Source organism: Bos mutus, chromosome 28, assembly GCF_027580195.1.
Source record: "Bos mutus isolate GX-2022 chromosome 28, NWIPB_WYAK_1.1, whole genome shotgun sequence".
Taxonomy (NCBI): domain Eukaryota; kingdom Metazoa; phylum Chordata; class Mammalia; order Artiodactyla; family Bovidae; genus Bos; species Bos mutus.
This window is the reverse complement of record NC_091644.1, coordinates 11,380,771-11,391,112: the sequence shown is the minus strand read 5'-3', so window position 1 is coordinate 11,391,112 and position 10,342 is coordinate 11,380,771. Positions and strand designations below refer to the sequence as shown.

Below are 10,342 nucleotides of genomic sequence, written 5' to 3'. Positions count from 1 at the left end.
ATAACCTTAACTTGATTCCCTCTGCAAAGACCCTTTTTCCAAATAAGATCACATTGACAGACTCTAGGAGTTGGTTCTCCATTACATCTTTTGGGGGACGTGATTCTGCTGTAACACTGAATAGATACTCAAACACGTCCTGGGATGTTCCATTCCTGACTTCTGTTTCGGAAGGGCTCCTGCTGGAGTGGGCTCCTTGCCACTTCCCGGCGGAGCCAGTGTTTCCTTTTCAGGATCCAACACAGCCTGGTGGTGGTGATGGTGGGGGTTGGGGCATCTTCTATTTCTAGATCCCTAAGGCTGGAAGGAATTTGGGGCCCATCTGGGCTTCCCCGTCATGTTCCAGCAGAGGAAAACTGAACCAAGGAAGGGACACAGGGCTGGCTCTGGGTCCCAGAGGAGGTAGGTTAAGCCTGCCCCATTTCTCCTTGGTCACTGTTTACAATCTGCCTGCATTCTAGAAGGGACTTACAGGAGGCTAATAGGGAGCTTGTATGGTTGCCTCAATTTGAAGCCCTGAACCATCTGGGGTGGGCTTGTGAAGGAGGAGTTAGAATGCATTTGCTCAAATTAAATAATTCTTGGGCTCTGTGAGGGTTCCTTTATGGCTGATTATGGGACGCATCTGCCAGCTCCTGCTGCCCCTGCCCTTTGCCGGGGACAAGGCTGCTGAACCAGGAGATGAAACATACAGAAGAGACAGCAGACATTCCAGAGGGGCCCCAGGTTGACTCCAGAGTGGGGGTTCAGTCATGTCTGGGTGTGTTGGAAGGGCCCGCTGGGAGTTTATTTGCATGATGACTGCAGCTGTTTTCTATCGCTGTCATAAAAACAATTGCAAGCTTAGGGGCTCAAAAACAACTTGAGTTTATCAGTTCATAGTTCTGTGTGTCAGAAGTCTGGGTGAGCTGGGCAGGTTTCTCCAGTCCAGGTCTCACAAAGCCAAGGTCAGTGGGTGGGCCAGGACTCTTCTCTGGAGGTGCTGGGGGAGACTCTGGTCCCAGCCTCACCCAGTTCTGTCCTTTGTGATTTCCCCACTGAGCTCCTGTTCCCTCCTGGGTGTTGTGGGAGATCTCCGTCAGCCTGGTAAGACCCCCTACTTTCCTCACCCCATTGCCTGCTCTGTCTTCAAAGCCAGCAATGACACAGCAAATTCTTTTCATGATCCGATCTCTTCGGTTTCTTCTGCCTCAGTTCTTCTGTCTCCACTTGAGAAAGTTCTCTGCTTTTTAAGCTCACACGATTAGAGCAGGCCCACCCAACTAATTCAGATACTCTCCATGTTTTAAGCCCATAACCTTAATTATGCCTGCTAAGTCACAAAGAGTCAGACACAACTGAGCGACTGAACTGAACTGAAGTCATTTTTGCCATGTAACATAACCCATTCTAAGGTTCCAGTGATTAGGGTATGCATGCCTTTGGGAGATCCTCTGTTTCCTGGGACCCCAGTGATCCTAAAGGAAGAGGAAGCCTCAGGGGTTGGAGGGAGATCTGAGCCTGAGTTACAATTTGGCATCTTCCACTCATCTCAGCCCAGCGTCTTGGAGCAGAGAATGAAAAAAACGGGGGTAAGGGCTCAGCTGTTCCTGGAAGTAAAAATGAATGAGCTGTTTCTACAAAAATGTTCATAAGTTGGGAGCACTTTGCAACGTCTTTGTGAAGGTGTGATGCAGCAAATGGGACAGATCTCTTTTTCCCTTTAGTGCAAAGTATAGTTTCTCCTGCTGCCCAGGGGCTTAGAAGGGGCATCTCCCAGTGCAGCACCTCAGCACTGGCAGACTTGCCTGATGGCTGGGTGCTTGGCGGTGCTGGTGGCAGTGCTGAGGGCCGGAGGTAGTGCCAGACTCTGGGCCAGCCTAGGAAGACCACCTCCTGGGAAGCTTTGCTAGGTGGGCCTTGGGAGCAGTGGCTGTGCTGAGAGGTCTTCATGGAACCTTTGGAACAAGGAGTCCACTGGAAGCAGCCCTTCTTGGGAGGGCTGGATAAAAATGGAGCTAACGTGACCATCACAGGCTGGTGGGGAATACTGCTGGGATTGTATGTGCGTGTGTGAATATAGTTATACGAGTATAGATTTATGTAATCACCATCACAATTAAGATAGAGAGCAGTTCCATCACTCATCCCCCCACAGAATTCCTTGTGCTGCTGCTTTTGTCACCCCCATACCTGTATCCCATGCAACCACTGATCTATTCTCCTTCTCCATAGTTTGCCTTTTCCAGAATGTCATAGAAGTGCAATCAGACCACATGTAAACTTATGAGGTAGCTTTTTGCTCGGCCTAATGCCTTTGAGATGAGCTCATGTTGCGACGTGCATTAAAACCCCTTCTTTGTTATTGCTGAGTACTTAGTATTCCAGTGTTTAAATGGATCACAGTGTGTTTATCCATTCACCCACGGAAGGACATTTAGGCTGTTTCCATTTGGGGCAATTATAAATGGAGTGCTATTTGCATGAACACATTTTTATTTCTCTTGAGTAAATGCCCAGTAATGAATCACTAGGTCATGTGGTATGTGTATGTTTAACTTTAAAAGAAACTACTGAACTGTTTTCCAGAATGGCTGTTCGTTTTTGCATTCTCTCCAGCAATATATAGCGTTCCAGTTGCTCCATATACTCACCAGCATTTGTGGGATTTTGTTTGTTTTTTGTTTTTGCCATTCTGATAGATTCTGATGGTATCTTGGATGTTTATTTTATTTTGAATTTCATGAACTTATTGGCCATCTGTGTGTCTTCTTTGGGGAAATGTCTCAATTGCTTGCCCAATTTTTTTATTGGGTCGTTTATGTTCCTTCTGTTGAACTTTGAGAGTTATTTGTGTATTCTGGATACAAGTCCTTTGTCAGGTATGTGGTTTACAAATATTGTCTCTCAGTCTGTAGTTCATCTTTTCATTTTCTTAACAGTGTCTTTCATGGGAAAAAAGCTTTAATGAAGGCCCATTCATCAACTCATTTCTTTAATGAATGATGCTTTTAATGTCACTTCTAAGAACTCTGCCTGACTCAAGGTCATGAAGATGTTCCCTGATGTTTTCTTCTAAAGGTTTAATCATTTTAATTTAGATCTATAATCCGTTTTGTGTAAAGAATGTGTGAACTTGTTTTTTTTTTGTTTCATTTTGTATTTTGCAATGGGTATTGAATTGTTCCATTGCTACTTCTTACAGAGATAATCTCATCTCTATTGAATTTATCAAAAATCAGTTGGTCATATTTGTATCTATTTCTGGGTTATTTATTATGTTTTATCAATTTACTTGTTACGAAGGCCCAGCAGTCTTGATTTTGTTGTTGTTCAGTCTCTAAGTCGTGTTCGACTCTCTGTGACCCCTTGTACACCAGACTTCCCTGTGCTTCACTATGTCCCAGAGTTTGCTCAAACTCATGTCCATTGAGTCAGCGATGCTATCTAACCATCTCATCCTGTCACCCGCTTCCCTTCCTGCCCTCAATCTTTCCCAGCATCAGGGTCTTTTCCAGTGAGTCAGGTCTTTGCATCCGTGGCCATGGTATTGAGCTTCATCTTCGGCATCAGTCCCTCCAATGAATATTCAAGGTTAATTTCCTTTAGGATTAACTGCTTTAATCTCCCTGAAGTCCAGGGGACTTTAAAGAGTCTTCACTTGATTACTGGAGCTTTAAAATGGGGTAGTGTCACTTCTCTAAATCTTTTTTTTTTTTTTCAAATTTGTTATGGCTATTCTAGTTCCTTTTTCTATAAATTTTAGAATCAGCTTGTCCATATCTACAAAACATTCTGCTGGGATTTTGATTGGGAGTGCCTTAAATCTATAGAACAATTTGAGGGAAAACTGACTTCTTAACCATATTGAGTCTTTCAATCCAGAAACACAGTATGCCTCTCCACTTATTTAGATGTTATTCCTTTAATAAGCATTTTGTAGTGTTTATCATGCAAGTCCTGAAGATGTTTTCTTAGATTTATTTAATTTGGGGGAACTTTGTACATAAGTAATTAAATGTTGTACATGGTATTGATTTTTAAAATTCTGGCTTCCAATTGCTTATTACCAGCATATAAAAATATGATAGATTTTTTCATGTTGACCTTATATCGTGCAACCTTGCTAAACTCAATAATAAGTATTTTTGTTTTGTTTTTTTGTAGATTCTTTGTGATTTTTTTTTCCTTTGGTCATGTTGCCTGTGAATAGGGATAGTTTTAGTTCTTCCTTTAAAATCTGTATGCCTTTTATCTGTTTTTCTTGCCTTATTGCGCTAGGGCTTCCAGTATGATACTGCGTAGCAGCTGCGAGAATGAACAACTTTGCCTTGTTCTCTGTTTTGGGAAGGCAAGCATTCAATCCTTCATTATTGAATTTTATGTTAGCCATGAAATTTTTGTAGATACTCTAAATCAAGTTAAGGAAGTTCTCCTCTAATCATTGTTTGCTGAAACTTTTGTCACAAATGTATGTTGAATTTTGTTAAATTTTTTCTGCACCGATTGATATGATTGTGTGGCTTTTATTATTTAACCTATTAATATTATAGCTTGTGTTCATTAGTTTTAAAACATTTAACTAATCTCCATTCCTGAAATAAATCCAATTCTGTGGTCATGTATTATTTTTTAATATATTTTGCTAATATTTCCTTGAATATATTTGCATGTTCATGTGGGGTACTGGTGTATAGCTTTTTCTTCTAGTGCTGTTTTTGTATGATTTTGACTTTGGGGTAGTGACGGCCTTATCAAATGAGTCAAGAGGTTATTCCTTCTATTTTTTGGAAATTATTATATACAGTCAGTATAATTTTTCTTTAAATATCTGGCAGAATATGGCAATAAAATTATCTTGGCCTGGAGTTTGAATGACAAACTCTTTTTATTTAATAAATATAGGACTATTCTCATTATCTATTTCTTCCTAGGTGACTTTTAGTCATTTATTGCTTTCAAGTAATAAGTCCATTTCTTTTAAGTTATTGAATTTATGTGCATAAATTCATTTATAGTGTTCTCTTTTTACCCTTTCAGTATCTATGGGATCTATGACTTTGGAAGTTTGAGGGGACTTAAAAATAACACCCCCTGTCTTCCCCCATTGCTCAGGAAGGGATCAGGCAGTAGCCGTTGATCCTGATAAAGCCAACTTGGTGAACATTAATTTGCTTTAGATGGGAGGCTCGCTAACACACCTGGTATGGTACTCAACCATCTAATCATAGTAGTTTTGAAAAACACAGGCTCTGTTACACTAGCCAGCCTCTGCAAAACCTGTGGCTTGTAGGGATGTGCTCTCTGCAGATGATAGATTTCAAAGTAGCAAGAAGAAAAGAAGTCCCTGTTGCTAGAGACTGAATGTTTGTGTCTCCCCGAAATGCACTTGTTGAAACCTAATTCCCAATGTGATGTTGTTCGGAAGTGAGGCCTTTGAGAGGTGATTGGGTCATGAGGATGGAGTCATCATGAATGGGGATTAATGCCCTTGTAAAGGAGACCCCTTTCTACCATGTGAGGACACAGTAAGAAGATGGCCTTCTGTGAACTGGGAAGCAGGTTCTCACCAGGCTCTGAATCTGCTGGTAGCTTGATCTTGGGCTTTCCAGGCTTCAGAACTGTGATAAATAATGTTTGATGTTAAGCCAGCCAGTTTCAGGTGTCTTTGTTATAGCAGCCTGAATGGACTAAGATGCCCTGCATGTCCATTTCCTTCTCAAACACTCGCCAGACAAGGTGGGTGTAGAGTGTTAGGCTAGTAGAGGTTGCTCAGCACTGAAGCAAGAGCTAGGGGGAAGGAGATTCCCCTTCAATAACTCACAATAACTGTACTCTAATCACAGTGGAAATAACTGGAGAAGTTGGGGAGGGGAGGTGACCTCATGTCCCACAATAACTGGTGAGAACAAGAGCCAAATAAATCTCCCTGGTTAGACTAATGTCATATGCAGGTTCATGTCTAACACAGGTTACAAAAATCACAATGGGATACACTAAATTTTGGATCAGACCTTTGTGACAGTGTTGTGACAATATGGAGGAAGTGATGACCAAGTGTAGAGTCCAGAATGAGAGTAGAGTCAGGCCAGACTTCATGGAAGGAGTGTGACTTACATAAGTAATGGACGGGAAGGGGCTAGAACTCAGGGGGATGGTGAATGGGGAGGAGTGAGGGGGATAACGTGGGAGAAGTGGGTTGGAATGGGATGGAAAAGGGTTTGAAATGTCATGCTAAGAGTCAGGGGTACTCTTTTAGGGAGAGGAGCTAGGGAGGTGTTCATTAAGAACAGTGCTAGGGGAGACACATCTTGGAAAGTAGTGAAATATCTCCAAAGCATTAGCAAAAGTCATTGCTCAAGGCCCCAGGTTAGTGCCCATCTTCCCTCACTCTTCCCCCAACTCCACCTCTCTGATGCCCTCCCCTGGGGCCCTTGGACCCCATCACAAGCCAGCAAGCGGAAATTAATGCCTGGCTCTGCAGGCCACTGCTTTGGTCTGTGGCTGAGGTCTATCCCGATGTTCTTGGGGGTTGGTGCCCATGTATCCTGGCTCTTAGGTGATTTAAAAAAAAAAAAAACTATTTGCCATCAACCCATTTCCATTTTGAGAGTTTGAGGAAGAACAGTTTAAGACCACTCAGTGGTTGTTCCTACCCATTCGGTGGTCTGAGCAGTTTTCAGCAGCAGGCTGAGCACTCCAGTCTTCACAGGGGAGTTGAATAGTCTCAGAGGGCACCTGCATGCCTTCAGACCCCCAGCTCAGGTTGCGGAGCTGGAGCAGTGAAAATTCCTCCTTGGTCACAGTCTTGTCAGTTGCTGCCTGCTCTTCCTTTGCAGTCTTTTCAGAATCTCTGCAGAAGCAGAGATGAGGCATGACCTTCCATGGGGATTCACTGGAGATGCCATGCATATGCAGAACTTCCTGGGCAAACAGCCACCACATCAGATCCACTGAGTGAGCTCTCTCATCTTTGCATGGGATGGCGGCAGCCACAGAGCACAGAGGAGTGTTTGTATTATACAGAGCAGTGGTTGGCAGGTTAGTGTAAGGGGCTTCTGTGAGACTCTGGTGGTCAGCCCAGGGATCAGTAACCACCAGAAGGCTGCCCTGATCAGGTTAGTGAAAGTTCCAGGAGTGAAGCGGCCAGCAGCAGGAGGGGCTCGAGGGGCAGCAGATTTGTTGGCCAGTATTCCCAGAGGATATGACACTGGGTCATCAGTTGAGTTTTCAGTGGCATCTTGATAACTCAACTCCCAGTTGAGTTATCAGTGGCATAAGCCATGTGCATAAGCTTCGGCCAGGTCTCCTTCAGATTTATGATGGAGGCACCATCCTTCTTCCTTCTGTAGATGTACTACTCCACCTGGAAGTCAAGGTTGGTGCTACCTCACTGGGTTCCTGATGCAAGGAGTTTGAGGAACTCCTTCTCCTTCATTTGCAGGACACTGAGGGCTCTGGATATTGTGAAAGTTTCCTTTTAAGTTCCAGCAAGAATCCAGAACTATGTCATATGGACCATTTTCTGGGTAGTGCAGAAAGGTGATTCTTTGGTATTTTGTCTCTCCACCTTCAGCAGCCATGAGGACGTGATGGGGAAGCAAGAATTCATGCTGCCCAGGGATCTTGCCCTTCCACTCTGAGCTCTCAAGTCCTTCATCTGAACGTGGCAGGCACAAGACCGCAGATCTTGGAGAACTCCTCATGTTTGGATTTAAAAACAAAACCATAGCATTTCATAGAATTATTTTCCCTCAATAGAATAAAAGTTCCAGGAGAGAAAAGTAGTTCCTTTGGACCCTGCTCTCCCTTTAAGTCAAGTAAACATCTGTCAAGGAGGAACAAGACAGAATTCCTTGTGATCAGATGCTCCTGGTTCTACAGCAATTTATCAAAGCCCTTCTCATCAATTAGAGAAATATTTGAAAAATCATCACAGCTCTTGCAAGCGCCTCATGTATAATTCAAAGCGGTGGCTCCGGATGGAGTGAGGAAGCTACAGAAGTGAGCACTGCCTTTTGAAGGTAAACCTGCCTATTGTTCCTTTCATCCCAAACCTAGGAACAAACTCCGGGGCCCTTGAAAATTGTATTTCTACTGAAGTGTAGACATCTTAAGCCTGACGTGTAGACACTTTACCTCCCAGTGAGCCCCCTATAGGGACACCGTTCCTCAGTTCTTGGAAACTAGGTGTCCCTATGAGATTACGACAATGAGAAGGGACCCCTCTCATGTGGGCAGTATTCTGCTTTTTAATCCCAGGCTCCAATACCAAGTGATTCAAAGAAGGCAACCAATAAAGAAAAAACAGACAAGTGGTCAAATGATAACCATGTAAACGCACCCTCACTTTTCTGTTTTCACTTGCTAGTCCCACAAGTCAGGTATTATCTTGATTTTATAGATGGGCAGACTAAAACAGAGAGTTGAAATGACTTGCTCAGGGTTGCACAGCAGATTTACAGCGAATAGTGTTTGTACTTCGACCACCAGACACTTTCTCTGTGGGTGCAAACCCAAATTTTAATTTTGGTTCTGTTGCTCGACTTGAACAATAGGGAAACCCAAGAGTGAGAAATTGATCTTTTTTTTTTTTCATTGAAATTTGGTTTGGAATAAAAAGGTTTATATAAAAAATATCAAATACTTTTTGCTAAGTACAGTGGCTATATTGCTTATGCTATTTAAACCTCCGTGTACCTGAATTACATTTAACAGTTTCAATTAATTTTACTTTTGAATTGCACTAATGGGCGACTCAGTGGTGAAGAATCCACCAGCTAAGGCAGGAGACACAGGAGACTCGGGTTTGATCCCTGGGTGGAGAAGATCTCCTGGGGGAGGAAATGGCAACCCACTCCACCATCCTTGCCTGGAAAATCCCATGGACAGAGGAGCCTGCTGGGCTACAGTCCATGGGGTCACAAAGAGCTGGTTAAGACTGAGCGACTGAACACACATGCACGCAATAGCATGTAGGGGCCACAAGATTTAAGACCCCAGCACCACCAGCTCAGGGCACAGAGCTGACACAGGGAGGCATAGGAAACATGTATCTGTACAGTGGAGGAACTGCTTCCTTTGGATTCGATCTAGAAGTCACTCTTCTTGTGTTCACACATGGTCTCCTCCTGCCCTTGCAATATAAGCAACAGAGGTAGCTCTGAGTGGGACAGGGTGGGCTCTCTAGGATTCCTTGTGCAGGGGTGAGCGGGCCAGACCCTCTGCAGGGTATGTGCAGTGGCAGGCAGACAGCCCTCAGCTCTGTGCTCGAGGAGGTAGGGGACACCGGAAATCTGGTAGGTGAAGACCAGACTCTAAGTAGTTCTGAGGGCAGAAAATGAGCATCCTCTTCCATGAGTGAGGAGGCTTTTTGAAGGTAAATGAGACAGTCCATCGCAGATCAAATAGGCCAGCAGGCAAACCGTGGGTGTAGGGAAGAGGGCCCAGAAGCTATACAGCACAAGCAGAAATATCCACTGGGACTGGGTGATGAAGGCTGGCCCCCTAGGAGGAGAGGTGCACATGGGAAGGGTCTGGCCTGGCCTCACTACTCTGGGCCCAGCCCCCAGCACAGTGTCTAGAACTCAGCAGATGCTCAGCAAAGTGAAAGAAGGTGCTCCGGCTTCACTTCCTGCAGAAGCTGACTAAGATGCTCCAGAATGCCAACAAGGACCTACTGTGGAGCACATTTAACTCTGCTCAATCTGATGCGCCAGCCTGGAGGGGAGCGGCGCCTCGGGGGAGAACGGATAATGTGTATGGATGGCCGAGTCCTTCTCTGTTCACCTGAAACAACCACAACATTGTTGATCGGCTGTAACCCAATACAAAATTAAAAATTTGAAGTTTGAAAAAAATATGTATATACTAAAGATGCCCCAGTGTGAGCTAGGGCCCCCTCTTCTGAGCTCCCATGATACCCCAGGCTTGCACATCACCAAAATACAGTCACATTGCCTTATAATGATCTGATGTCCAGTCTGCTTCCTTCCTAGAACCCTGTCTGCATTCCCAGCATCTCCTCTAGCATATGGTACATATTAAGCCCTAAAGGAAGGAGGGACAGATGGGAGGGAAGAAGGGTTTCATCAGCTACTTGGGGCTAAGGATTTCACCAATAACTGAAAGAAGAGAAGAAATTGGGAGTTAATAGGAGGCCTCACTGTACATCGTCTCAAGGATGCTGGATATAATTATGCTGCTGTAAACGCCATAAGGAATCACACATAGTTCTCCTCCTATAGTGGAAGCTTGGTCATGCTGTTATTCTGCCAGAGTGTGAGTCTCAAGATATCACAGTCTTTCTTGGTTATTATTGTTTCACTCAGTTCAGTTCAGTCACTCGGTTGTCTGACTCTTT

At 44.1% G+C, this 10,342-nt stretch overlaps 1 long non-coding RNA gene and 1 pseudogene across 1 annotated transcript; one reads left to right on the top strand and one right to left on the bottom strand.

Annotated features, from left to right (window-relative positions):
• Window positions 1-898: 898 nt before the first annotated feature.
• On the top strand, window positions 899-9,934 carry LOC138986094 (uncharacterized). The gene is made up of 3 exons (XR_011462986.1): window positions 899-1,086; window positions 7,556-8,003; window positions 9,620-9,934. It is a non-coding gene; the product is annotated as an uncharacterized lncRNA (long non-coding RNA).
• Window positions 6,609-7,438, bottom strand: LOC138986085 (small ribosomal subunit protein uS2-like; annotated as a pseudogene).
• Window positions 9,935-10,342: the final 408 nt, after the last annotated feature.